The sequence below is a fragment of the Ambystoma mexicanum genome, chromosome 6q, assembly GCF_040938575.1.
Source record: "Ambystoma mexicanum isolate Mex_15411 chromosome 6q, UKY_AmexF1_1, whole genome shotgun sequence".
Lineage (NCBI taxonomy): Eukaryota > Metazoa > Chordata > Amphibia > Caudata > Ambystomatidae > Ambystoma > Ambystoma mexicanum.
Window position 1 is genome coordinate 120,404,093 of NC_090937.1, and position 25,264 is coordinate 120,429,356.

Consider the following 25,264-nt stretch of genomic DNA (forward strand, 5'->3'; position numbering starts at 1 on the left):
CCAATGCCTCAAGTCTTCTTCTGTGCTCCTCTCCTGTAAAAGCAAGGAAATATCGAGGCTCTGTACCACAAAAGGAAATACACCAAACACGGGCTATAAAAGATTCACAGATCTTTTATTTTACTGTACAGTTACAAAGAAACAGAAATTCAGATAGCTATCTGGCTCTCAACACAGTACCAGCCCTTCAGAGTGAGGAGTGAGAGTGCCGGACATCTGGACATTTGCATATTTATACAAATTCAGTTATAATGTCCAGGCCCGCTAAAGGTTAATAATCTGTGGTCTAGAGTTCGTGCCAAGTTCACTTACAGCTTATGTAATAATACGCACATGGATTACATCTCCAACAAGTTATAAGGGCAAAGTGTGTGTCTGGATTTAGCAGTAAGCCTTAGCACATATCCCCTTACAATGTAGTTCTGCCAGTGTCCACTTTCGACATTTGCATTACATTGTCCTCAACGTGTATTCAAGGATGAAGCTTGTTAGTGCAGACAATCCTTAGACAATCCTTAGACCACAAGTCATGCCTGGGACAAGGTCTCATTACCTAATCTAAACATTCGGTCCTCGGACAGTCTAACCATTAACTAGATTCAAAGGTCGGGAAGGCTCGGTTACGAGTTGGAAACACAGTCCTCCATTTTAGAACACAGACTCATATATGAACAGAAATCAAAATGGCGGATGATCCTAAAATGGCGGCGAAGTGGATCTAAAATCAGAACTTTGCAACACGGTTTTCTTCGCAGAGCGACTAGGCCTAGGCCAATATATATGAAAAAGGAGGCACAATATGATTTCCTGTTTAACAAACCCTCCTTTTGGCCTAAGCCAAGCGCTAAATTACTATTAGTCACTTTACGAGTAACTCCACGTCTCAATGCACATGCACCCTGAATCACAATCATCAGAGATATCGATTGCCATGAGGTCTGTAACAGACATTTCTTTCAACACAAATTCATTGGTCATTCTTTCTGGTGCGCGTACCTTTTGTCCTAATGTTCCCATTGTCTGTTCACAACATCCTCCTAACACTGAACATATTACAGGAAGACATTGCATACAGCAACAGCAGGACAACAGAATACCCAGAATAATCAATAAGACCGAAAGTAGCTTCCATCCCCAAGATCGTAAGAAGTCCCAGAACCAAGCACTAAGATCCCAATTTCCCTCAGGAATGTGCACTTCTGAACTAAGGACATGCAGATTCTGTATAGCCTTAAAGATGGTTGGGGAGGAATCTGGAACGAAAACGTATCAAGCGGATTCCACTAATTTACATACCCCACCACGCTCAGCCAGGATGACGTCTAATGCCGTCCGATTATGTAAGGCCACTAACCTTATCACTTTCTGTTCTAAAGTCATGTTATAGAGTATGTCAGTGGTCCGGTTGATGGTCCTCTCCAGTACTCTCGCTAATCTTCTAATATCCTCAGAGTTTAATATTTGTCTCCAAAATGGTACAAAGGATTTAGCTACATCACCCAGAACTTGTGATGAAGTATCGCCATTCGCATCCCGCCTTGGACGAGCTTTAGAGATTTCTATGGTGCTTGCTATGAATACCACTGGTAACAGAATTCCTAAATAACAGGTTCCCTGCCAATCTCTAGGTAGCCATGGGAAAGCTGCATTACCGCAAACGAAGTAGACAGGTTCGCCTACATACAAAGGTCTGTCCTCACTGGTCAAGTTCGCAACGTTGGTGCAACCCTTGAAATCGCCCATTGATCGAGTACCATTCCTCTGTATGCAGAAAGAAACTGAATCGGGGCTTTGGTTAACAGTATAGGAAGATGGCATGGCATCCCTATTGCCTATAGGAGCCATCTTGAAAGAGATCAGAGATTGAAAAGGTCGGGACAGTCTATCAGGAGGCCTAATAGAAGCAACGTTAGGCTTGCTCCTATTTGCAAAAAGTAAGCATCCCAGGGGCGTTAGAACTCGTTTTTCAAATTTGTTCAAATTTGTTCTATCAAAGTTCCCCGAGATGCTATAATTCCATCGGCCAAAGAATAGTGCCCTTAAAGAAGCATAACATGCAGTAGTCAGAGGCAAAGGATGAATACCAGCCCAACCCTTTGTCTCCATGTTGCAGTAAATGAGAGCAGACCCAACAATTAGACCTGTTAAAAATGGCATGTGTTGCATTCATAATAAGCAGTAGTGTGTTATTATGGTAACTCTGTCTGTGTTGAGAGTCTCTAGGAGATAGAGTGTGCAGATGAACAAAAGGTGTAGAAACAGTGGGTACATTTTCAGTGGGCAAAAGAGTTTCAAGAGGATGTACTTCTTCTAAATACCAAAATCCCAAGGTAATTACTATTGTGAAACCGGTTAACTTGATTACAATATAACAATACATCTTGCAAGACCACGTATTTAATTGTCCATTGTTTCGACTGGCCACACAGTCACTTCTTTGTTCCACACGAGTGAGAGCGATAACAGGCATTGTTTCTTCAAAACAAAAGCTCCGGAGTTTGTTTGCTGGTGATCTCCTGATCGCGTGTTTTCTTTGTACTTCCCTATCCCTAGCCAACAATTGTTCTTTGTATGCAAAAGACAGGGCCAAAAGACAAGCCCTACGATGATTTTCCCGTTGGCACAGCCGAACCGTGAAGTAAGTCTAGCTCTGTGGACGCAGATTGTACCTTGTGACTCCTGGTACGGTGTGATCTGCAAACAACGTTTCGTTGCTTCCTGATGGAAGTGGTGGATTCGCAACAGAACCTAACAATGGTGAAAAAGGATCTGTCGGAGAGTGTGAAGATGAAGCGGCTGTTTCCCCAGGCCCCATGGGCTCAGGGAGTGTCTCCGAAGCACTCTCAATGCTGCTCAATGCTGAGTGATCATTGGGAGCAGAGCAGGTGAGATTTTCCATTTCTTCTGTATCATGTGGCAAAGGGAAGGGAATCCATTTGACATGCGACGCGTGGATCCAGTGTTTCGTCCAGACACTCGTACGGCAGTCTTTGTGGCCAGGAGGACCTGATGAGGGCCCCTCCAACACGGTGCGAGACAGGATGCTCTTTCTAATGCTTTTACAAGCACCCATCTACCAGGTCGGAAACTGTGGCCTGGCCCCTCGTATTTGACTGGGAGGGCTTCTCGCACCTGTTGATGAATCAAATACAGATTTTTAGTTAACCGGTCACAGTAGTCAGAAAGAAGTACATGTTCAATATCCCTCAGAGCCTTAGGCTTAGGTAAATTCCAAATGTTAGCTGGCCTCCCCATAACCACTTCAAAAGGGGAGAGCCCAGTCCTAGTCTGTGGGGTTGTTCTCATCGAAAGTAACACGATCTGTAAGGCGTCCGGCCATTTCAATTTGATGCCGGCACACATTTTAGCGAGCTTGTTCTTCAAAATTCCATTGTGTCTCTGTACCAATCCAGCACTCTGAGCATGTCTGGCCGAATGGAACTGTTTATTGATCTGTAATCCCGCGCATATCTGCAGAATTACAGCAGCAATAAAATGTGGACCATTGTCCGAGCAGATGACCCTTGGCAAACCAAACGTAGGAAAATATCCCTAAGCATGGTTTTTCGCCGTTGTCATTGCTGTAGCGTCTTTCACAGGAAAATCTTCAACCCATTTACTAAAGGTGCAAATAACAACTCAGATGTACTTAAGGTTATTACAACGCTCCATTTCAATGAAATCAAAGTGGATGACTTCGAAGGGGACAGAAGGTGGACCAAAACTTCCCCTTGGTGTCGATGTACCCTTTACCATATTATGCTGTAGACAGATCATACAACCTTGAACAAAACGTTCAGCTGTTTTCGAGATTTTATCATTCACCCAGACATTTTCTAACATTTTGGAAACCTTCCTTGTACAGATGTGAGTGGGCCCATGAGCCATTGCGACCATCATTGTAATGTACGCGTCTGGCAGCATCCATTTTCCCTATAACTTATCCACCCAACACCCGTCATCATCCAATTTTGCCAAACCCTTAGCCCATTGCTTAGTTTCTTCTAACATGGCATCGGCTTGGATATTCTTTACAGATTCAATATCCTTGTCTAAGGTACAAACATTTGTGACTTCCCTTGCAGTGTACATTTCTAAATAGAGATCGGTGGCAGTTTGTTTGGCTATCTGGTCAGCGAAAGCGTTCCCTTTTCCTACATCATTTATGATTTTCTGATGTGCTGCGCATTTCATGATCGCTAACTGAGTGGGAAGTACAAGCGCTGAAAGTAACCACACATTCAAGGAGCCATATTGGACCTTTGTTCCATGTGAGGTCAAGAAACCTTGTTCTGCCCAAAGTCTACCGAAGTTGTGAACTACCCCAAAAGCATACTGACTATCAGTATGTATGTTTACTCTAAGCCCTTCAGAAAGTTCACAAGCTCGAGTTAATGCAATAATCTCTGCGGCCTGCGTGGAGTTATGCGTGATTCTCTTGGTTTCCACAATCGTGCTTAATGTGGTGATGGCATAAGCAGCCGTGGATGTACCATACGGAAGTTTGGAACAGGAGACATCACAAAACAGCTCCCCTTGTGGATCGTTCAGAGGTGTGTCTTTCAAATCAATCCTGCCTTTAGATTCTTGTTCTGTGGTGTAAAGGCAGTCATGTGACGTTTTGTCACTGCAAGCAGAATCTTGCGGGAAAGGTAATAGTTCAGCCGGATTCAATACACAACACCTCTGAATTTTAATGTGCGGTGCGAACAAGATCAATTCGTATCTCGTTAATCGTGCGGAGGTGAGGTGTTGCGTTTGTGTTCTGTTGAATAGAACATCTACAGAGTGAGGTACCATCAGGGTTAAAGCATGGCCAAGGACCATACCCTTGCTCTGTTTTACAGACACAGCAGCAGCAGCGACAGCTCTCAAGCATTGTGGCAAAGCGCAAGCAACAGGGTCAAGGGCGGAAGAAAAGTAGCCGCATGGCCTATTCTTCCCTCCATGTTCCTGCGTTAATACGGCCAGAGCACATCCATCACATTCATGCACATACAACTCGAAGGGCTTTTCATAATTTGGTGTGCCCAAAACCAGTGCTGAACACAGTGCAGTCTTGAGCATATCAAACGATTTCTGGTGTTCCAAGTTCCACGGCAATGGCAAAGAAATGCCCTTCTTTGTCAAAGCCAACATTGGTTTAATCACTAGTGAGAAGTTGGGGATCCATGGCCTACAGGGGATCCATGGCCTACAGTAAGAAGCCATTCCTATCAAGGCTCTGACTTCCTTCTGTGTATTTGGGACAGACATGCTAGAAATTATTTTTATCTGTTCAGGCATCAACCTTCTTCCCTCCTTTGACAGAAGATAGCATAAATAGGCGGCCTCCTGTCTACAATATTGAAACTTTTTAAGAGAAGCTTTGTGTCCATGTTTTGCTAGGTGAATAAGCAACAACACGGTGCCCTCCTTACAGGCACTTTCTGAGTCAGCAGCTAAAAGAAGATCATCTACATACTGAAGTAATGTACAAGTGGTAGGCAACTCAAGTGTATCAAGCTGCTCTTTCAAAGCCCTACTATAAATGCTCAGACTTTCCGTGTACCCTTGTGGCGCACGGGTGAATGTAAACGAGCGTCCCCCTAGAGTGAACGCGAACAGGTATCTGCTATCCTTGTGTGTAGGAATGCTAAAGAAAGCATTCTTAAGGTCTACAACACTAAAGTGAGTAGCAGAAGCTGGAATCATTGTTAGTATCATCTTCACATCTGGCACAATAGGAAATTGTGGAGCAACAACCTTATTGATAGCACGTAAGTCAATGCAGGAAGAGGTAAAACAGCAGGAATAGGTACATACGGAGGTGGCGCAGTGGCACCAGGCCTTCGTTCATTTAGAAGTTTGTCAATTAATTCATCAGACACATGAAAATCTTTAGACAATATATTTTCTGGATACCAAGTTGAAAAGCCCTATCCATACTTCTAACTGACTCAGACTGTTTACTTTGATCATACAACAACGCTTTCTCGGCGTTGGACATGTGGCGGCGCGCATGTTTCTCTCTAATTTTAAGTTGCTGCATAGCTTCTCTTTTCCAATTTTGTAATACATCAAATGCTGCAGGCCTAGCCTTTTTCTTTAATAATATAGACTCTAAATATTCTATACGAGGAATTTCATAACTACCATTGGTTGGCCACTGAAGTTCGGAAGCATGTCTAGTTTGTCTGTGACAAATATCATTAAACAATATACTACCAATGCCGTGCTTACAGTACATAGTACATGCCGACGACCCCACCATTGGCGCTGGTCGGCCAATTCCAAAGATTGTCTGTCTCCCGGAATAACACCCTTAAGCAGGCAGACAATTTCTCAGGCATATCAGATTACTGGTGTTACCTGGTCAATAATTGTGCTCACAAGTACAATACGCCAAAACAAATTATCAGGATAGTTAAGAATCGGGTCACGACTCACCTGATCAAAGGACAAAGGAGGTCCGATCGGATAACTAAGCACAACAAATGACCCACGTGGTTGGTGATTTCGGCAAAACTGCCCGCCTCGATATATGGACCCTCGTCAAGTTGCCGTCTCGGACCGCAGGCTCACCGCCCAGGGATCGGGTCATGCAGAACTGTTGAGGTATTGCGTCTCATCCAAGAAAGGGGCCCCCTTTTTCACTGTCCGATCCCGGTCCGATAGCCGCGTCAACACTTCAACGAGATGGCATCAATCTTGAGGGTCCCTATTCGGGCGCCATCTGTAAAAGCAAGGAAATATCGAGGCTGAGTACCACAAAAGGAAATACACCAAACACGGGCTATAAAAGATTCACAGATCTTTTATTCTACTGTACAGTTACAAAGAAACAGAAATTCAGATAGCTATCTGGCTCCCAATACATCACACTGAGTACCAGCCCTTCAGAGTGAGGAGTGAGAGTGCTGGACATCTGGACATTCGCATATTTATACAAATTCAGTAATAATGTCCAGCCCCTCTACAGGTTAATAATCTGTGGTCTAGAGTTCATACCGAGTTCACTTATGGCTCATATATTAATATGCACATGGATTACATTGGTTTGCATCTCCAACAAGTTACAATGGCAAATTGTGTGTCTGGATTTAGCAGTAAGCCTTAGCATATATCCCCTTACAATGTAGTTCTGCCAGTGTCCACGTTCTACATTTGCATTACATTGTTCTCAACGTGTATTCAAGGATGAAGCTTGTTAGTGTAGACAATCCTTAGACCACAAGTCATGCTTGGGACAAGGTCTAATTACCTAGTCTAAACATTCGGCCCTCGGACAGTCTAACCATTAACTAGATTCAAAGGTCGGGAAGGCTCGGTTACAAGTTGGAAACACAGTCCTCCATTTTAGAACACAGACTCACATATGAACAGAAATCGAAATGGCTGATGATCCTAAAATGGTGGCGAAGTGGATCTAAAATCAGAACTTTGCAACGTGGTTTTCTTCGCAGAGTGACTAGGCTTAGGCCAATATATATGAGAAAGGAAGTTCCAAGTAGTTACTTTAGCATGTAGCCCATGCGACCACGTTGATCTGAGAAAAAAGACAATAACCCTTTTTATCAGTTTTGCAATGTAATTTTTGGAATTTTAATTCTTTCAGATTTTTTCAAATGACAGTGCCCTTTGTGATTACACGTGTTTCGACGATCACCGTCTTTCTCAAATCAGGGCCAATTGTACTTATCCACGTTTATGCTCTCTGTCTTTTGTATCTAGTCACGGGTTAAATCCCAGCCTTCCTTTTCATTCTCGTGCAAATACGTCTTTGCACAAGAATGAAAAGGAAGGAAGGCTGAGAAAAAATCAAAATTCCCAAAATTACATTGCAAAACTGAGAAAAGGGTTATTTGACTTTTTTCTCAGAGCAACGTGGGCGCATGGGCTACATGCTAAAGTAACTACTTGGAACTGCTTTTCAATTAAACAGAGTCGAGGAACCAGATACTCCGTTGTTACTATCCCATGCGACCGTATATAAGGAAACCAGTAAATACACATAAGGGTGCTGAGGTCCAACTAAAGGTACACCCACCCAAAAGGTTCCTCATTTTTTGTTTAAATATATGAGAAAGGAGGCACAATATGATTTCCCGTTTAACACTCCCTCTCCTTTCAACTACAACAGCTTCTCTATCTTACTGCTCCACCTTCTCCGATCCTCTCTGCCTCTACCATACCTCCTCATTGCATCACCATCCTCTATCCTGTTCCTGCAATTCAGCACAGCGACTCCTATCCCTCACCTACCGAACGGCTGCGTTCTTCTTTTCCTAAGTTAGTTGGGCAAGGCCAATGACTCTATGAATGGTATCATGTGTAAAAGTAGTACAAGCAGCTTCACGGAGTGGATCTGGTCGGTGCAGACTTCGTGCCCACTCCCCATTCTGAGCTTTATTCACATTTTTGAAAATATTGTGACGGTCATTCTAGCTTGGGAAATCTTTGGAGAGGCCTGGCGGTACCTCCCTGTGAACTCTTTCAATTTCTTAGATTCTCTCCTGTTCTTGGAGGTCCCCTAGAGAGAGGCAGGAGCAGGGCTTGCTGTGTTCAACTCATGCAGGTAAAGAAACTTCTACTATTTGACAACCAGGCTTGAGTGTAAGTGGCATGAAGTTCAGAGACTCCCACAGGGGCGTTCCTGTGAGTGGCATGCTGCAAGCATGTACCTTTGGTAATGTTAGTCCTTTTAGAAAAGATTTCGGTTTTCATGGCCATGTTGGTTCTTCTGCACATAACGAAGTGGATGGGATGGGAAAGCTGGAGTATCCTCCCTATACCACCTTTGGGGCCTGTCTCAAGGAGAGATGGTGATCCCAGCATCCATGGTCACCCCAATCCCATGCTCTAGCATGTGACTGTCGAGAGGCAGATGAATGCGTCATTCATGGCATCAGCCCCTCTTCCCCTCCATATTGTAGAAACAACTGTCATTTATGATGTCTTCCCTTTCCCTGCCCCTATACCGCAAGTACAAGAGATGCTATTCACTAAGGCAACCCTACCATCCTTATCCTGGAACAATCGAAGAATAAATGAACATGCTGTAACTGAAGATGATGAGAGCAAGTGACACCACTGCCAAACTGTGACATGTAGATGCACTAGACATGAATTAGATATGCACTCACCATGAAGATACACAAGCATTAGGTTAAACGTGCATTCAGACATGAATATTATCTGCACAATGAGACATTAGTAACATATCATCTCGGGAAGATAGCTCAGAGGCAACGTGCTTGTCTTGGAAGCAAGACAACACGGAACAACACGGCTTCGATCCCCGGGACCGCGCTTAGAAACCTCTGGGTATTAAGCGCGTTATAAATAACCTATCATATCATAGCATAATCATATAATGTATACGCTGAAACGCAAGATAAGCGAAACGTATATATACCTTGCTAAACGTAGAACTGCAATAGTAATGAGTGACCATTTTGAATAAAATGGAATGCGAAGCCACGTTAGAGTGAATGGGAAGCATCTAAGAAACCTTGAATCTGCAAAGGGATTCAACTTGAATTAGCTGAAAATACAAGCCTGTGCAGGCCAGAAAGTAGCTGCACAACCCCTGCCAAGGTTACTGTGGAAAAGGGACGTTTGGATAGCTTCAAAGAGAACAGAAGATAGTAATTCCCAAATGTAAGACATGTTTCTCTTAGATTGAGTAAAGGAACAAACAGCCTTTGAGAGCCAGGTGTCCATTAATTGAAGGCTTATCACTAGATGAAGAATAGCTCAAACAAGTCTCCAGTGGCAGGAGACAGTAAAGCACCCACATTAATATGGGCTAAAATTCTAATAAAAGCCTAGCAGAATAATTCAAAATGTGGTCTCCTCAAATGTGAATTAGAATTGGAGAACAGTGTCTGTTCATCAGCCCCAGACACAGATAGGCCCATGCCTTCATTCCCCTCGAGTTCGCAGAACAAAGATGCCAAAGAAGGCTGAGTTCAAAGGTAAATGTCCTGGCCTGTGTTCTAGGGAGTCAAAGATGGTGTCTAATTTAATTGGGAGAAGCAGCTCCTTGACATCTCCCCCAAACCACTATTTTTGCTCGTGTGCTGATGAACTGCCAAACCTTCAAGTATGGTGAGACCAATGCCAGCCCATCACAACTCTTGAAATGATGCCGCTTGGAACTGTTGCAGTAGCCAATTACTCATTGTTATTATGATGTCTTTTTTGCTTTAATAGTTTTTGGGGTGGTCCGCGGTGGGGCCATCAGATAATCATGACCAACGAAGAGACTAACACCTATGTAACCGATATGTAGGCAATTCCCCTAACCAATCGAAAATCCCTGTAGGTTTTTGTAATCAAAATTCTGATGTGACGTCAATCATGCCATATTTTTAGGGTAAAACCTGGTGTTTTCGATTGGAGATTTGGAGAAAGCTTTGGAGATCTTTGTACTTATTGCTGTCCCTGTTATATATGGAGTGTTAATAATGCATTTACCATGACTATTTCTGTTATTGGGAGCAGGATGTCCCGGCCGGTCTGTTCTGTTGACACTGGGGGTTTCCAGTCCATCTGTACATGACTGTTACAACACTGAAGGCACAAATTCAGTGACATCTCCAGTTAGATTAGATTGACTGGAATGCTGATTTTCCATTGAGGGGTGGTCCGCGGTGGGGCCATGTGTTCTAGGGAGTCAGAGATGGTGTCTTATTTAATTGGGAGAAGCAGCTCCTTGACATCTCCCCCATACCACTATTTTGGGTCGTGCGCTATGCCTATGAGGGCTCAATGGGAATGGGGATGTACCGGGTCCGGGTCCTGAGAATGGGAATGAGAATTACCGGGCCCACTAAAGTCGACATGGCCTGGTAATTCCCTATTTTTGGGACCCGGTACCCGGTTTGGAGGTAGCCATACCGGTAAGAATGGCATCGCCACCTCCAAACTCCTAATGAGGCCCAGAATCTTATACGCAATCTCGGATAGCAAGGAGCTATTCAAAATCCTAAAGGAGCATGAACAGCCGAAATGTCCTAATAAAGACACAATACTAAAAAAGTAGACATGGTGCACCAATATCCAGACAGCCATGATTGGTAAACTGGAAAAGACCAAAGAGATCATTGAAGAAAAAAAACTTTCCCTAAATAAAGACTATGGGCCTCACTATAAGCTTGCTGGTCTGGTAACAAGGGTACCAGTAAGCTTGCGAGGTCTGCTGGCGGGTGCCTTTCCGCCTGCCAGGTCTGACCTGATGGGCGTAGCACCTGCGAGCAGACCATGTCAGATGCACCGGCACCATTCACGAATGGTGCTGGTGCATCCGGCCTCCCCATTCCCATTGAGTCCAATCGGACTCAAATGGGAATGGGGACGAATATTTTCCAGCGGCCGGGAATGGGCAATTACCAGGTCCACCAGGGCCATAATGCCCCGGTAATTGCCCATTCACCAGAAAACAAATGATTCAGGCGCCAGTCGTGCTGGTTTTACCGGCATGGCTTCCACCGCTCTCATAATGAGGCCCTAATAGGCCTTGAAACACCTGTGTATAGGCGCGTTACAAATGCCATATCATATCATATCATATCTATGTGGCAGAACCCTGCGACACCCCAGTCAAGGTCAAGGCGCAACAGCCATTTAATTTCTCACCCAATTCCAAAGCAGATTTAACCAAAATTATCTCACAGCTTAAAACGACTAGCTGCAAGGGGGATCCATGTTCAGCAATGATTATTGAGGAGTGTTCCCACATTCTCATCCTCACTCTCATAAAATTTGTCAACACCTCCTTTTCCCAAAATTGCGTCCCAAAAGTTTTAAAAAACGCTTGGATCACTCCATTGCTAAACAAAACACAATCTATGCCCTCTAACCCCGACAAATTACAGACCTATCACCAACACCCTGTTTCTTCTAAAAATACTGGATAGGGTTGCCTATAATCAGATTTCACTTCATCTCAATAGCTCACAGATCCTGCACAAATACCAATCCGGATTCAGGCAAAATCATGGGACAGAGACTGCTCTTCTTTCCCTGAAATCCCATCTGCTTCAATCCATGGACAATGGTCAAACATCTTTGCTCATGATTTTAGATCTCTCTGCAGCCTTTGACCTGGTGGACCATTCCATCTTAATCACCAGGTTAAGGGACATTTCCCACTTCTCGGACCAGGCTATGCAATGGATCACCTCCTTCCTGAGCGGAAGATAGGGGAGGGTTGCTAGTGTGGTAGCAAAGGCGAAACCGGTTCCTTTGTTGTATAGGGTCCCTCAGTGGGCGTGTGTATCACTGTGTCTTTACAACATGTTCATGGTGCCATTTTTCAATATCTTAGAAAAAGAGGGCATCCCATTCGCCAACTATGCAGATGACACACAATGTGTCATCCCTATTTCAGGGTCACAAAATAATGACGAAAATAACATCAGTAAAGCATATCACTCTATCCACACTTGGATGGTACTGAATGGCCTGACATTGAACAACGAGAAAACTGAGCTTGTGATTGTGGGAACGGACACTACGCTTGCTAAATTAGGCCTGATGTTCAGTAGCTTTAATATTGACAACTGTAACATCGAAGTAAAGAAAAAAGTAAAAGTACTGGGTGTTACTCTGGACAGGATCTTGAACATGAAAGCTCAGGTGAGCAACCTGGTCTCCACCTCATCATATTATATCAAGTTACTCAGACACCTCTGTCCACTTATGTCAGAAAATAACACTGAGACCATAGCCAGGGCTATTATTGGATCAAAAATGGATTATTGTTGTAGCCTCCTAGTCGGCATCACACAAGTAGATTTCAATCTCCTCCAGGTCATTCAGAATGGCACAGTGAGGGTGGTGAAATGTCTGAGACGGAAGGACCATGTGTCAAAGGCAAGACAAAACCTACATTGGCTTCCAGTTCAAGCCAGAGTACACTTTAGGATGCTACTCATCAGACATAAATGTCTCACGCCACATGGCAGCATACTTATCAGAAGCTATTGTGAAAAACAGACCCCCAGATCCTTAAAATCCAACAATACCAATGTTCTAAAAACAGTACGCTGCAAAACAACCAAAGCCCCCAAGGGAGCTTTTAACATAGCAGCTCCACTGGCCTGGAATGTCATTCCCCCAGACCTTAGGAATATCGAATCCAGGGACATGTTTAAGTAGAATCTGAAACCACTCCTATTTTGCTAGAATGTCAGAACTTCTGATTGGCCCCGCCCATGCGCTTGAACCCCCTTTGCCCCACCCATCTACTTCGGGTAACTGGAGTGTGGTAGGAATGTAAAGTAAATATTGTCTAAGAGTGCCGTTAAGATGGATTCTCAAAATCATCCCTGGGAAGAGAATTTTGGAAGGCCACCCTATCATGGTTAACAGGAAGACACAGAGTTTAGCTAAACCCTATCAAGGTACGGTAGCACACAGGCAAGGCTTAGTCTCAGGAAGTGTGTAAGCGGTCTAGGGCCACAATGAGTCCACACAGAGCAACAACAATAATTCCGGTTAGACAAGTATGCATATAAATATACAGTAGTTTATTAGTCTTTTAAAATAAATACACATAAAAAACCTTTAACCAAACATTGTCACACCAACACTAATAAAACAAAGATAAACATTCACGCTTAGGAGATATAGACTAGCATTTTATTCAATTACCAATAAAACATATATGTACTGATGCATTAGAAATAGGAAGCACACTTAAGAATAATCATAGAACAACTTCTCTAGCTCTTATAAAGTCCAACCATGAGAAGGTTTGGGGCCTTGTGCCCAAACGGCACCAGTTCCAAAGTATATATAGGTTTATGAAGAGTATAGGTAGGTTTATGAAGAGATTGGCGATGCAAGTGGTTATGTTTAATAAGAGCCAAAAAGTTAAAGTTCAGGTAAGTAAACTCACTCACTACCTATCCTTTGGCTAGACTTAAGAAGGGATCCTTGACCAGGCCTTCACTGACCAAAGTCAGGAATAAGTGATTGATTTCAAGACAGGATTTTATGCCCATGTAACTCTATGGAGGACAGGGCAGACAGAAGCAGGTATGTGAACTTTACTACCCTGATTCAGATTTCTCCAGGGAACACTACCAGTGTTCCAGATTCTATTGGGGATGCAATCTTCTGGGCTTGGTCTAATCGGGAAGGCGGGGTTGTGGTGCAGAGGTCACTTTCAGTGCAGAATTTAGTTTTGGTATGTTGAGGTACTTGGAAATCGTTTCCAGACAGCTTCCAGTAGAACAACCAGCCAAGGAAAAGATAAACACATCTGCAGTACAGATGGCCACAGGGCACCTCTAGGATGCGAAGGAGACAGATTGCAAAGGGAGCCAGCATGGCCAGGTGGTAACAAGAGAAATTCACAGCACGAACAAAGGAGCAGGACCAGCACAGGTTTGTGGATGCAAAGAGGCTGAAAATGCAGGAGCAGGCATCTTGTTACACAAGTTGAAGATCATGCATGTTCCAAAGATGCACACGGAATAGCGATGACAGCGAGGTAGCACAGGAGAGTTCTGCTCAGTACAGTGGTTGGTGCAGGGTTACACTTCCGAAGGCTCAGAAGGCACAGATCCTCGAACAGAGGTCGCGGCTGGTTGGTCCATCGTTCAGGGAGTCACAGTACCGGTAACGGCCTTCTTGAGATCCGTACAGAGGAGCAGGGCTTCACAGGGACAGCACAGGAGTCGATGTTGGTCAGCTTCAGGGGTTGTCCTCGCTTCATCAGCATGCTACACTTCTTCATAGAGGTATTGGCTCTCATGATGGTCTGTCAAATTGCTGAAAGGAGCCCTCCATTTATCCATGATTTTGATTAGTCGCATGCCCTAGCCCACCAAGGGTTAGGGTGTGCACCATTCAAACAGGCAGAGGGCTATCCAATCCTGTAAAGCCGCTGGCCACAACATCTACCAAGGAACAGACATTTAGGTACCCAATTTTGTGTACTGGGTCCAGACAGTCCCAGCCCAAAAATCAGGGGTCACACACAAACCGCCCATCCCCCTTTGCCTGAGAAAGCAGTAGCATTACCCGGCAAAGGGCATTCCATATTTGGCATTTTCTGTCCTGGGAAGGCAGGAAGCAGGCCAAAGAACAGTAAGGCCAAAGGATAAGCAAAAACCTTGAGGCATGGATATCTTTGTGTGCTAGCCACCCCTAGTAGCCATTTGCAGTAAATGCAAAAGTGCACAGTGTAAAATTACCAAAGCACAGTAGAAAAGGAAAAGCTGCCACCAGCTCGCCCTTTGTAAAAGTAACCAAAAAGCCATTACAGAAAAAGTTACAAGGATACAAAGGGCCTCATCACGACTTGGGCGGTAACTATCTGCCCTACCGCCGAATTCCCCGGCGCTAATAGCGCCGTATAACGAGTTTGGCGGTAATGTTAATCCCCATTCCCCATTGAGCCCATTCGGGAATGCCCCATTCCCCATTGGGCTCTATGGGGAAATTTCGCGCTCATACCGCCGGCGGATTTCGCCTTAATAAGGGCATGGCTACCCCCAAACTCAGGTCCGAGTCCGGGTTCCCTGAATGGGGAAATACCGGGCCATTCCGACCTTGGAGGGCTCGGTATTTCCCCATTCAGGGAACCCAGACACGGACCATCCCCATTCCCATTTGAGCCCCCAGAGGGCTCAATGGAAATGGGGAGCATGCTAACAATGGGCCCGTTAATGACGGGCCCGTTGTTAATAACGGGCCTGTTGTTAGCATGATGGGCCACTCGCGGGACCCTCTAAGGACGTTCGGTAAAACCAAGTGACCTGAGCGGGTCTTGCGAGTGGATCTCGTAATAGGGCGATAAGGGGTTAACGGCTCCGGCTCCTTTACCGGCGCTGTTAACCCCTTAACACCCTCCACGTAATGAGGCCCATTGTCTCTCAGTACTAATAGTATTAGGTGCTGATCAGTTTCCCCATAAGAATGAGCAAAAGGGCAGGTGAAGTAAAGCTGAAAGATTCATTTAATTCTGAAAAGTCAGGACAGGGTTCGAAACAAAGCAAAAAGAAGGGTTGTCCCAAAGCAATCTATTGGATGAAAGCAGCAAAAAGACAATCTTTCCTAACAAGTGCTACCATCAGAATTCATCATAGCTGCAACCAGGTACTCTACAGAAAAATACCCCACATCTCCCTGAAAACGTTTGAATGATACATATTTCTCCTACAATTGTGGCAATAATTCCAAAACAGCAGTCAAAGAGTTCTGATAACGCCAAATCTGGTGGATTGAGAAAACCTCTGTTCCGTCGGTCACTCTTGGGCTTAGCCATTCAGGCCAGTCATATTTTTAAGTACTGTGCTTCTGATGTCCCTTTTCAATATGTAGCATATGAACGTTACTAAATTGTTCTTTTATTTTTTGTAAGATCTTTTCACCCGATCCTAGGAAAATGAAAGACGAGTGCGCAATCATGGATGGGGTACATTTGATCGAAAATATTGGAGAAGTGACCTAATCTATTTTACTTTTTTTTATAATGCAGGAGAGACCCCCCTCCCTACCATAATGTTTACCCTTAGCCCACACCACACCTATTATTGCACTAGACATATACCACATTACCTACCTTTTCGGTCAAATAAATGTGGTCACTTCTCCTTGGGTAAGATTGCATTCGGTGAAATCTACGGTATCGCACAATCACAGCTGGATGTGTTGGAGGAATGCAGCTCCCATTCTTTTGTGGCATGCGTACAGGGATAACTAATGCAGTATAAATGCCTTTTACATTACCTATGGTGCTAGTTTATTTAGACATCCAAATCACACATTGAGTGCATTTTCGGAAAAACCTATCCCTGCCAAACATGGTTCTTTTAAGTGATGTTTTCTGTTTTTCATGGCTTTCAGCGGTGACGAGCAATTAGTCAAAGTCTTGTAAAATGTCAAAACGTGAAGATTACTTAAAATGTTTCCATGACTTCCGCACATCTCTGTATCCTTTACGTAAAAAGACGACACAGCCAATCCCTTTAACTTTATCATCTTTCACATCCTGTATCAGAACCTTCAGTCTGCTGACTTTGCTTTTGATTATTCAAAAGAGAATTCAGCCACTCACATGTCCCTTCCCAATAAGCTTCGTCAAGGCATTATGTTTTGTAAAAAAAAAAAAAAAAATATTCAAAATAATAATAACTGAATAAACTTTTTTCATTTTAGATCTTTTTCTCAAGGTCCACAAAATACAATCCATTCATTAACTCAAACACGGATAACATTTACATTGAGAACCACACAATCTAATAGTGGCTCTCATCTAGAGCAGGTTGGTGAGTAAGTGAAGTAGAAGTCTTCTTCAAAGCTCTTGTGTGTTCAGGGCATCTGGAGTAGGATCTGGTTGGATGTGAACATGGATTGATCCGGGATGTGGCACTGTATTTCGTTAGAAGCATTTTGGGGCTCACTGATCGGTGTATGTGTGGATGCCGCACTTCGTTGTTTACTTGAGCCAATGGTGGGTTTTCAGGGTGACAACGAAGAGTCCAATTACTTCTCCGAGTTGCCAGATTTTCAAAAGTGCCATGAAACATGTGAAAAGACTTACTTGGTTTTCTGTCATCTCAGTGTTCAAAGAGTTGGTAAAGTGTAGATGATGGCAGTCCAGACCCTGGATCCCATTTGTATTGGGAAGTCTTTGGATATGAAAGGAAGGAAATGCGAGGGAATGCAGAGGAAGTGACGAAACGTATAGACCAAAGGTAGGATCAATGCATCAAGATCATGTTAGCGACCATCGGTGCCTGGTCTTGTGTTGGGGGTGACTGACTGACATACTATTAGTAAAGGAATCCGGACCGTGGTTTGGTTGGGGCGTGTTACATGTTATGGCACTTTGGCTTTGGGGCCACTGAATTGAGACAGCATAGAATAAAAGTGTGAAAATTCCTGATACAAAACAACACAGAGGAAGTAAATCACGCAAATGTTCTCAAAATGATCTCTTTTTGCCAAGTCACAAGCTGAAGAAACAAATATGGCATGCTTGGACAGAGAATATTTCGCTTCACCAAACAGATCACGAATTTAATAAACAGAATTTCCATAATTTAGTGTAAATCAGAAGTTTATCTTTGGGTGCATCGGCTGCTTTCACCAGACACGTAGTCTGACTAGTATGCCTGTAAAAGGTAGGACGTAATACACGCACCTGTTGACGTTGGACCTTAGCGGGAAGCACTGTAGGGGAATAGAGGACGGTGGTGGCCATGGTAAGCGGCTGCTGGAGATGGTACATGTCGGTAGTCTGCCCCATCTCCCCACTAGATCACAGGGGAAAGGTAGTGCAAGCTGCTTAGAGCATCTCAAAGTGGGTCTTTACCCCGGGGACAATCCTAAGTATAATATGCATAGAGATTTAGAACCATTCTCGCTGGTGTACCAAACATAACTTAAAACCTATTAGCTGGATGAGTCTCTGCGGACAACAGACATTAGAGGGAGGCACAAAGTATATAGTGCGGAAGGACCACCTCGCAACTCCCCTGCAACCCATTAGGCAAGACTAAACTGAAGAAAGTGAGTTTACTTTGCGGTTGGTTGTGAGTGCAGACGCCCATGAAACCCCCCTTGATCTGTACACAAAGGCGAGAAGACATGCATCGAGTACAGAGTCACAAAACAGTGAAGAGACTTCTGGCTGACATCAAGTTGCTGGTCCAGGGTTTTAAACCATTGGTTCACATTCAGACAGGCAATGGCCCTATCAAGGGTTACCAAAGGAAGGCAGCATTTGAACACACATGGGCCATTATAAGGGGTGAAAGGTGGACAAGACACACTTCCCTCCATTCAAGTCGATCCATATTTAACGGTAGATTGGCTGACTAAATACCCCTCTCTATTTGGTACTTTTTCGGGCCAGTGTACAAAAGGATTCAGGGGTAAACAGAATACATCTGGTGGCAGAGCAGCCCAATGATCTACTGTAGGAGAGAAAAGAGTGAGAGGCCCAGAGCCTGGCAGGATTTGCTGTTATCCAGTTGGAGACTATAATCCAGACACTGGCAAGAGCCAGTGAACCAAAGAGATTGGGCCTGTTGTAGTCTCACCACCAGGAAGGTGGCCTTTGGCTCTGGCAGGTGAGAATAACTTCATTCTGATAATCTCACATGTGGGGGAATTGGGGATTTCTTCTGGTAATAGTCTTGGGTAACCCCTGTGGCAAGGGGGGATAATAAATGATTGTTGAATATCATTCCAAGGATCTGCAATCACAGGGTGACCATATTGGGTTCAGGAAGAATGATCCTCTAAGGAGAGCCTTCCAGGAACTTTGTGATTTGGACATTGGCTCATGTTGAGCTCTAAGAACCTCAGGACTTGAACTATATGTCATGATTGAGATGGTAAATGTTGAACCCTACTATAGTTATGTGTGAAGAAGGTCTACCCCCTCTTTCTGACTTATACTACTCCTCCATCCTGACATTATTTTCCATAGTGATTCCTACTTGGGCTCCTCCCTACCTAATGGGACTTTCTCCAACTCCTCCTGTGTGAAATGAAGAACGGTTTTACTCAATACCCAGTCTCATAAGGTGTGTTGATACTGCATCACAGGACCATCCTGAGTCATTGAAATTGTGCTGGTGGCAGCAAATATTAATGGAATCACGACTGAATAAATACAGGGAAACTCTATGCAGGCAAATACGTATAAACACCCATGTGACTATATACATGCAATTTCCCTCCCATTGAGGTTTTTGCTAGGAGTCTCAGTTACTTCTGAAAGGTGCTGTATAAGACACAGGTTGTGTGCTGCAATGATAAGGCATCCCATTATCCAATACTCTGCACAAAGGCAGATTTGTAATACTGCTTTCCCCCCTGTGCTCCTCTGTGCAACGTATCAATCGGAACAGCTGGCCATCAGATAACCAATCAACATTCCACTTTTTAGGGCCCTATTGGCTGTGTTTTTCACGTGTCAGAAGCAACTATTGTCTGTGAAATAGGTCACACCTGATCTGTCCCACATGGATCCGGGATGTTGGCAGTGTGATAGGACTAGAAGCAGAGGTAAGGAACCAGTTGCATCCGTGCTTACATCTCTGGGAAAGCAGTTTACATTTAGTTTATTTATTTTATTTATTAATATTTGTATACAGTTCCAAAGAACTTTTTAAAAAATCAATAATTACTATCAACATACACTTGGACAAAATTCACACCTCATAATACAGTATACAATTTTAATTATATTTCTAAACCACTAAAACCCATAAAAAATGAATAAATAAATACATTTCCGTCCCACTGGAAATCCAGGGGACAATTAAAATTCTCATAATTCTCCCTGAATCTCCTAAAATAACACACTGTTTTCCATAACACCTTGAATCAAATTAGATCTTGTACTAAAATTCATACGGAAGTGAGAAATAGCTAAAATCCCTTTCTTCCCCATTTGTATAAGATATATAAAATTCACTTCATAACTCCATGTCTGTATTGAATAAGCTACACTTCCCTTCTCATATGTTACAGACACTCCAAGGAAGGAACTCATCACCTTGGACATGCCCAGCTTAATTCCATTTTCTCTGTACTAAGTTTGAGAAGTTGTTCCACCTGGTGCCATATGCAATAAAGTGCAATGTGCAATGCCTCCAATTCGGAATTCAGACATTAGATCCAAAACGCGTCAGAAATGATCGAGTTATAATTGTGACAACATTTCTCCAGTGTTCATATACACTGATCCTAACCTCTTATATTCTGAAAGTACATGTTTTGCTGATTCCAACTGACAGAATCTCTTCTGTGCAGTATGCCGAATTGCATTCCTTAGAGTGAGAGTAGCGGAAGTTGATTTGTGCGTAACTTCAGCATAAAAATAGTTACTGCAGGGCTGGAACTCTGCAGCAAATTCAGCTGTGTTTTCAAGTAACGATAAGTTAGCCAAGCCACAGTCCTATAATTGTGTAGGTTAGATAAATGTGCATGATTTTTGTTCGAATCCCTCAAATTGGCCTTGCTATGCTCAGAGGCTTTAACTGCCTCAAAATGTATCCAGTGTTCAGGCCGTGGCACGCAATTTATTACCTTGAAAAGTCATGATTTATCTCCTCAATTTTTTTCACACTCCAAACTCATAACAACTTCCCAATTTCTTTAACTTCGGGCGCTCGGGTGCCATTATAGATTTAATGAAAGGTCCCCCGCCCTCTTTAGTAGTTGGGTACTTAAAGAGACAATCCCCAATTCAAGACGCAGATATTCCATAGGCGTCGTCGGGGGAAGGTTAAGCGCCCTTGGCCAAAATAGCCCATCCAGATGATTTAACCACCCTACCTCTATCAGTAGCAATGCCTCTAACCCATATAATAGCATGGGGAAGAAGCAATTCTTGTAGAGTATTAGTATCCCCTCGATAGTATAACCAGCTGTCTTTTGGGCAAATTTACATAAGAGATGTGCCAATTGCTGTGCCTTTCTTATTTTGGTGTCCTTTATAAGCTGGTCACTATTATCGCAACTCATCTCCAATCCCAGATACGTATTACTATTTACATAATCAATGCTACCCAACAAAGTGGTGATCCCTAGTGTATGTACCTTTTTCCCTGCAATCAGTATGCTTTTTGTTTTGGAGACGTTAATTACCAGCTTGCTCTCTCTCAAGTGCATAGATATGTAGTTCACTAAGCATACATTTCATCTCTCTCTGGGTGTGGTAGATTTACTTAATAGCCGTGGTGGAAGATCTTTCAGCTATAGATTGAACAGCAGGGGAGCCAGCACACACCCTTGCTTGACTCCCCTGCTTATACCAATCGCTCCGGCAATCCACCACCATTGTCCAGTCGCCGGCCGTATGTGTTGATCATGTGCAAGATCTTTAAAGCATATACTAGCCAATCTGGTCATCCCATTCTCAGCAGTTTCAGCCACAGAAGTTCCCAATCAACATGATCAAACGTTGCTTTGAAACCAATATATGTCACATATAACGGTGGTCTATTCTTTCCTACAGCTGCCTTCATGAAACTGTCGAGTAGCCTAATATTATACGTTGTTGATGAAACTGGGCGAAAGCCCGTCTGGTATTTATAGAGAACCCTCTTGGTCTTTATCCATCCCTGTATTTCCCTTAACAGGAAAGACCCAAAAGGTTTCCCTGTGACGTCCAACATGGACAGCAGTCTATATTTGTCTGGGATATTCCTATTACCCTTCTTGAAAAAACCAACAAGTATAGACTGTTGCCATGAAGACGACACTTGGTGATCAATACGGACCTGCTAAACATCACCAGAAGTATATGCACCCATACCAACGGTGCCTTTTCAATACCAAATTGGCCATTCTGTTGGGTCCCAGAGCTCTAGAGCTTTTCAAGTTCTCTATCACCATCAGCAATGTCTCATACGTAAAACCAGCAGGCCACCTATAACCAATGTTAGGGTTGACTGGCTTTTTAGGCTTGTTCTCCGCTACCATGTACAAATGGCACGGCCACTTTTCTTCCTTAATTGGGTTTAGGATCTTAGTGATGTTATCACCCCTGGCCCGAGATATAATTTGCCATATAGAGCGCATATTTCTGCCACGGAGCACACTGATAATTCTTTGCCATTGTACATTTTTTGATTGAGAACCTCCTGTGGCTGAGCCAGTTTTTATACCGGCATCTTTACGTTTTTATTCTAGCATTTCTTACGTCCCGGGATTGCTTTGAATTTCTAATTATCCTGACAGTTCTTAATTTGCGTTTTGCACCTCGATTCGCGACGTCGAATACTTTTGTACGTCTCTTGTCCGAGATAGTCCTTCACGTGCCCTTACTAGCTCCAGAACCGTCTGCCACCCACTTCAGACACTCTTCAAAATCGTTTGGGGTGAGGGTCTTCAAAGTATCTAATTCATACTGAGGGGCTTGCAAAGTGGCTCCCATGACCTTGTCAACATTGTTGAGCGACCAGTAAATACTAATGCACAGTAATACCTGCGCAGTTACGCTCCAGGCCCCCGTTTATCCACAAATTGGCTTCAGAAAGGTCTATTACAATAGACAATGAGAGAATAGCATGATTGCTACTCTCAGTGAATTCGATCCGGAGCTCTTGTACCCTTTCCAAAACAGCATTGCTACCGAATATGTAGTCTAGTGTTGCCCAACTCTTCCCATTTCCCCAGGTTGGCTGGGCCGGCATGCCCCCCTTTGTACTCCCATTCATTAGGTACATTTCCCATTCTTTCATAAATTCTACCCATAGCTTACATTCCTGTTACTTTTTTTCTGCAACATGTTGCACTTACTTGAAATATGCATTTGTACATTTAGGCAAAAAGGGCTGCTTGCCACGCAGGATTCTCCCATCCAGCAAGTAAGCAGCTTTGTATGGCCACTCTCATTACTACAGCTACACATTTCCCAACCACACGCACCATGCAATAAACCTGCTCCACTTTTCACTGTCCCAGGTAATAAGTCGTTGTCACCATCTGAGCAGGTGTGTTTGCTATGTTTAGATGTCAATTCCAATCCATCGATGGCACAATAAAGTGCAGGCTCACTTTTATAAAAGTCAATGCTTCAGCAAGTGGCACATAGAGGCTTGGCCTGAAGTTAGAGAGCACTAAAAGTCTCTTCAACTGCAAACAAGTAGGGGATCAGCTTAGCAATTAAACAGCCACTCGCACACGTGTTGCTGGCTAAATGAACCACTTGCTGTACCAATACTGTACTGGGCAATCTTACCTTGCCACAGAAATTGTTCAGAAGATAGATATGAGTGTCATTTTTGCCGTTGATTTTCTGCTGTCGGTTCTTGATGACACGCCTGTATTAAATATCCCAAAGTCACTGTGTAGAGTATCCCACAGCATCTTCTCCACAGATTATGCCTGCACTACTCTCAAAGCTTTCAACAAGCATCAGTGCTGTACTGCCCATTTTCGCTGTCATTCTTGTGATTGACATTTCCAGTGCAGTTTAAGAAATGTGGGCTTTGTGCCTGCTTACTGCTTTTTTTCTCTATTTGATGTTGGAAGCACTGCAGCAAGATTTCCTCACGTATTTACACAGTGTCTCCTCCTTCTGATGTCTGCTGCAAGTATTTCTTCCCAGACTCGGGAGGATAACTCAGGGGCAACGTGCTCACTTTGGAAGCAAGACGATGGGGTCTGCGCTTAGAAACCTCTGTGTATTAAGTATGTTATAAATAACCTATCATCATATGCAGAGGGCAATCAGCCACTTTTTACTTCAAAATGTTTGTCCATGAAGAAAGCCAGCTCATACTCGATGCTATCTTAAAATCCAACTAATCTTGGGTCACAATGCAAGGTTGAAAGCAGGTCCCTAACCAGCTGTGCCTCATCTGCATTACCTGCCAAGTTAAGTGCCCTTGTCATATCTGACAGGTTTAGATCTCACCAGAGAAGGAACCTCACTGAGGGAGGAATTTGAACAGCAAACCTGATTGGTGACCTCTTGGAAAGATCACAGACCAGAGAAGACATTAGGCAGCGGCTCTCATTGGCTCAGTGTAAAGAATGCCCCATCTAGAGCTATGCTGTGAGTGTTGCAATAATATGTGACGGCAATTCACTGCTCATTTCATCTGTCCAACATGTGCAAAGTAGTATTCCAATAGTTGGCCACTGAGGTATTTGTTGGCTTGGTAAGGCTGGTTGAAATGTGAGCTGGTTTTCTGAGCCACAGCAGCCATTGGTTTCACACAATGATAATTGCTGATGAATCATGAAACACCAAGGAGAAGGGCATAAACAAAGCAGTGGACGTGCAGAATGCAAACACTTATAATCCATTTTCCACCACCACAAATCCAAAATAAAAATGACGAGGCCTTAGACAGTTTGTCTCAACTTCCTCCACCTTGTCTCAGATGGAAACGTACCTGCGGCTCCTGCCTTGAAATCCTTCCAAGTATAACATAGACTCATGCCAACCTCAATTCACCTTCTGGCCCATAGAATTCTTTCAGGACCCCTCTAGGGTTATTGAGTAAGGAAAGGCCACCAAGTTTGCTTTTATGGCCATGTAGTTATTGCTCTAACCACTGGTTCACAATCCATTGTGAAGTGGATTTTTTGGGACTGACTGCTATCATGGCCAATACCCTGTTGTACAATTCTGGTATTGACTTGCAGGAGAAAAAAAGGTGGATGGGAATTTCCCCATCACTGATCAACTTTTCAATGAAGCCATCAGTATACAGCCTTTTAAAATAAAGAATAGGACAAGAGTTTTGTTCCCAACATTAAAGCCAGCTTTGCATCGAGAAGGCACTGTGTC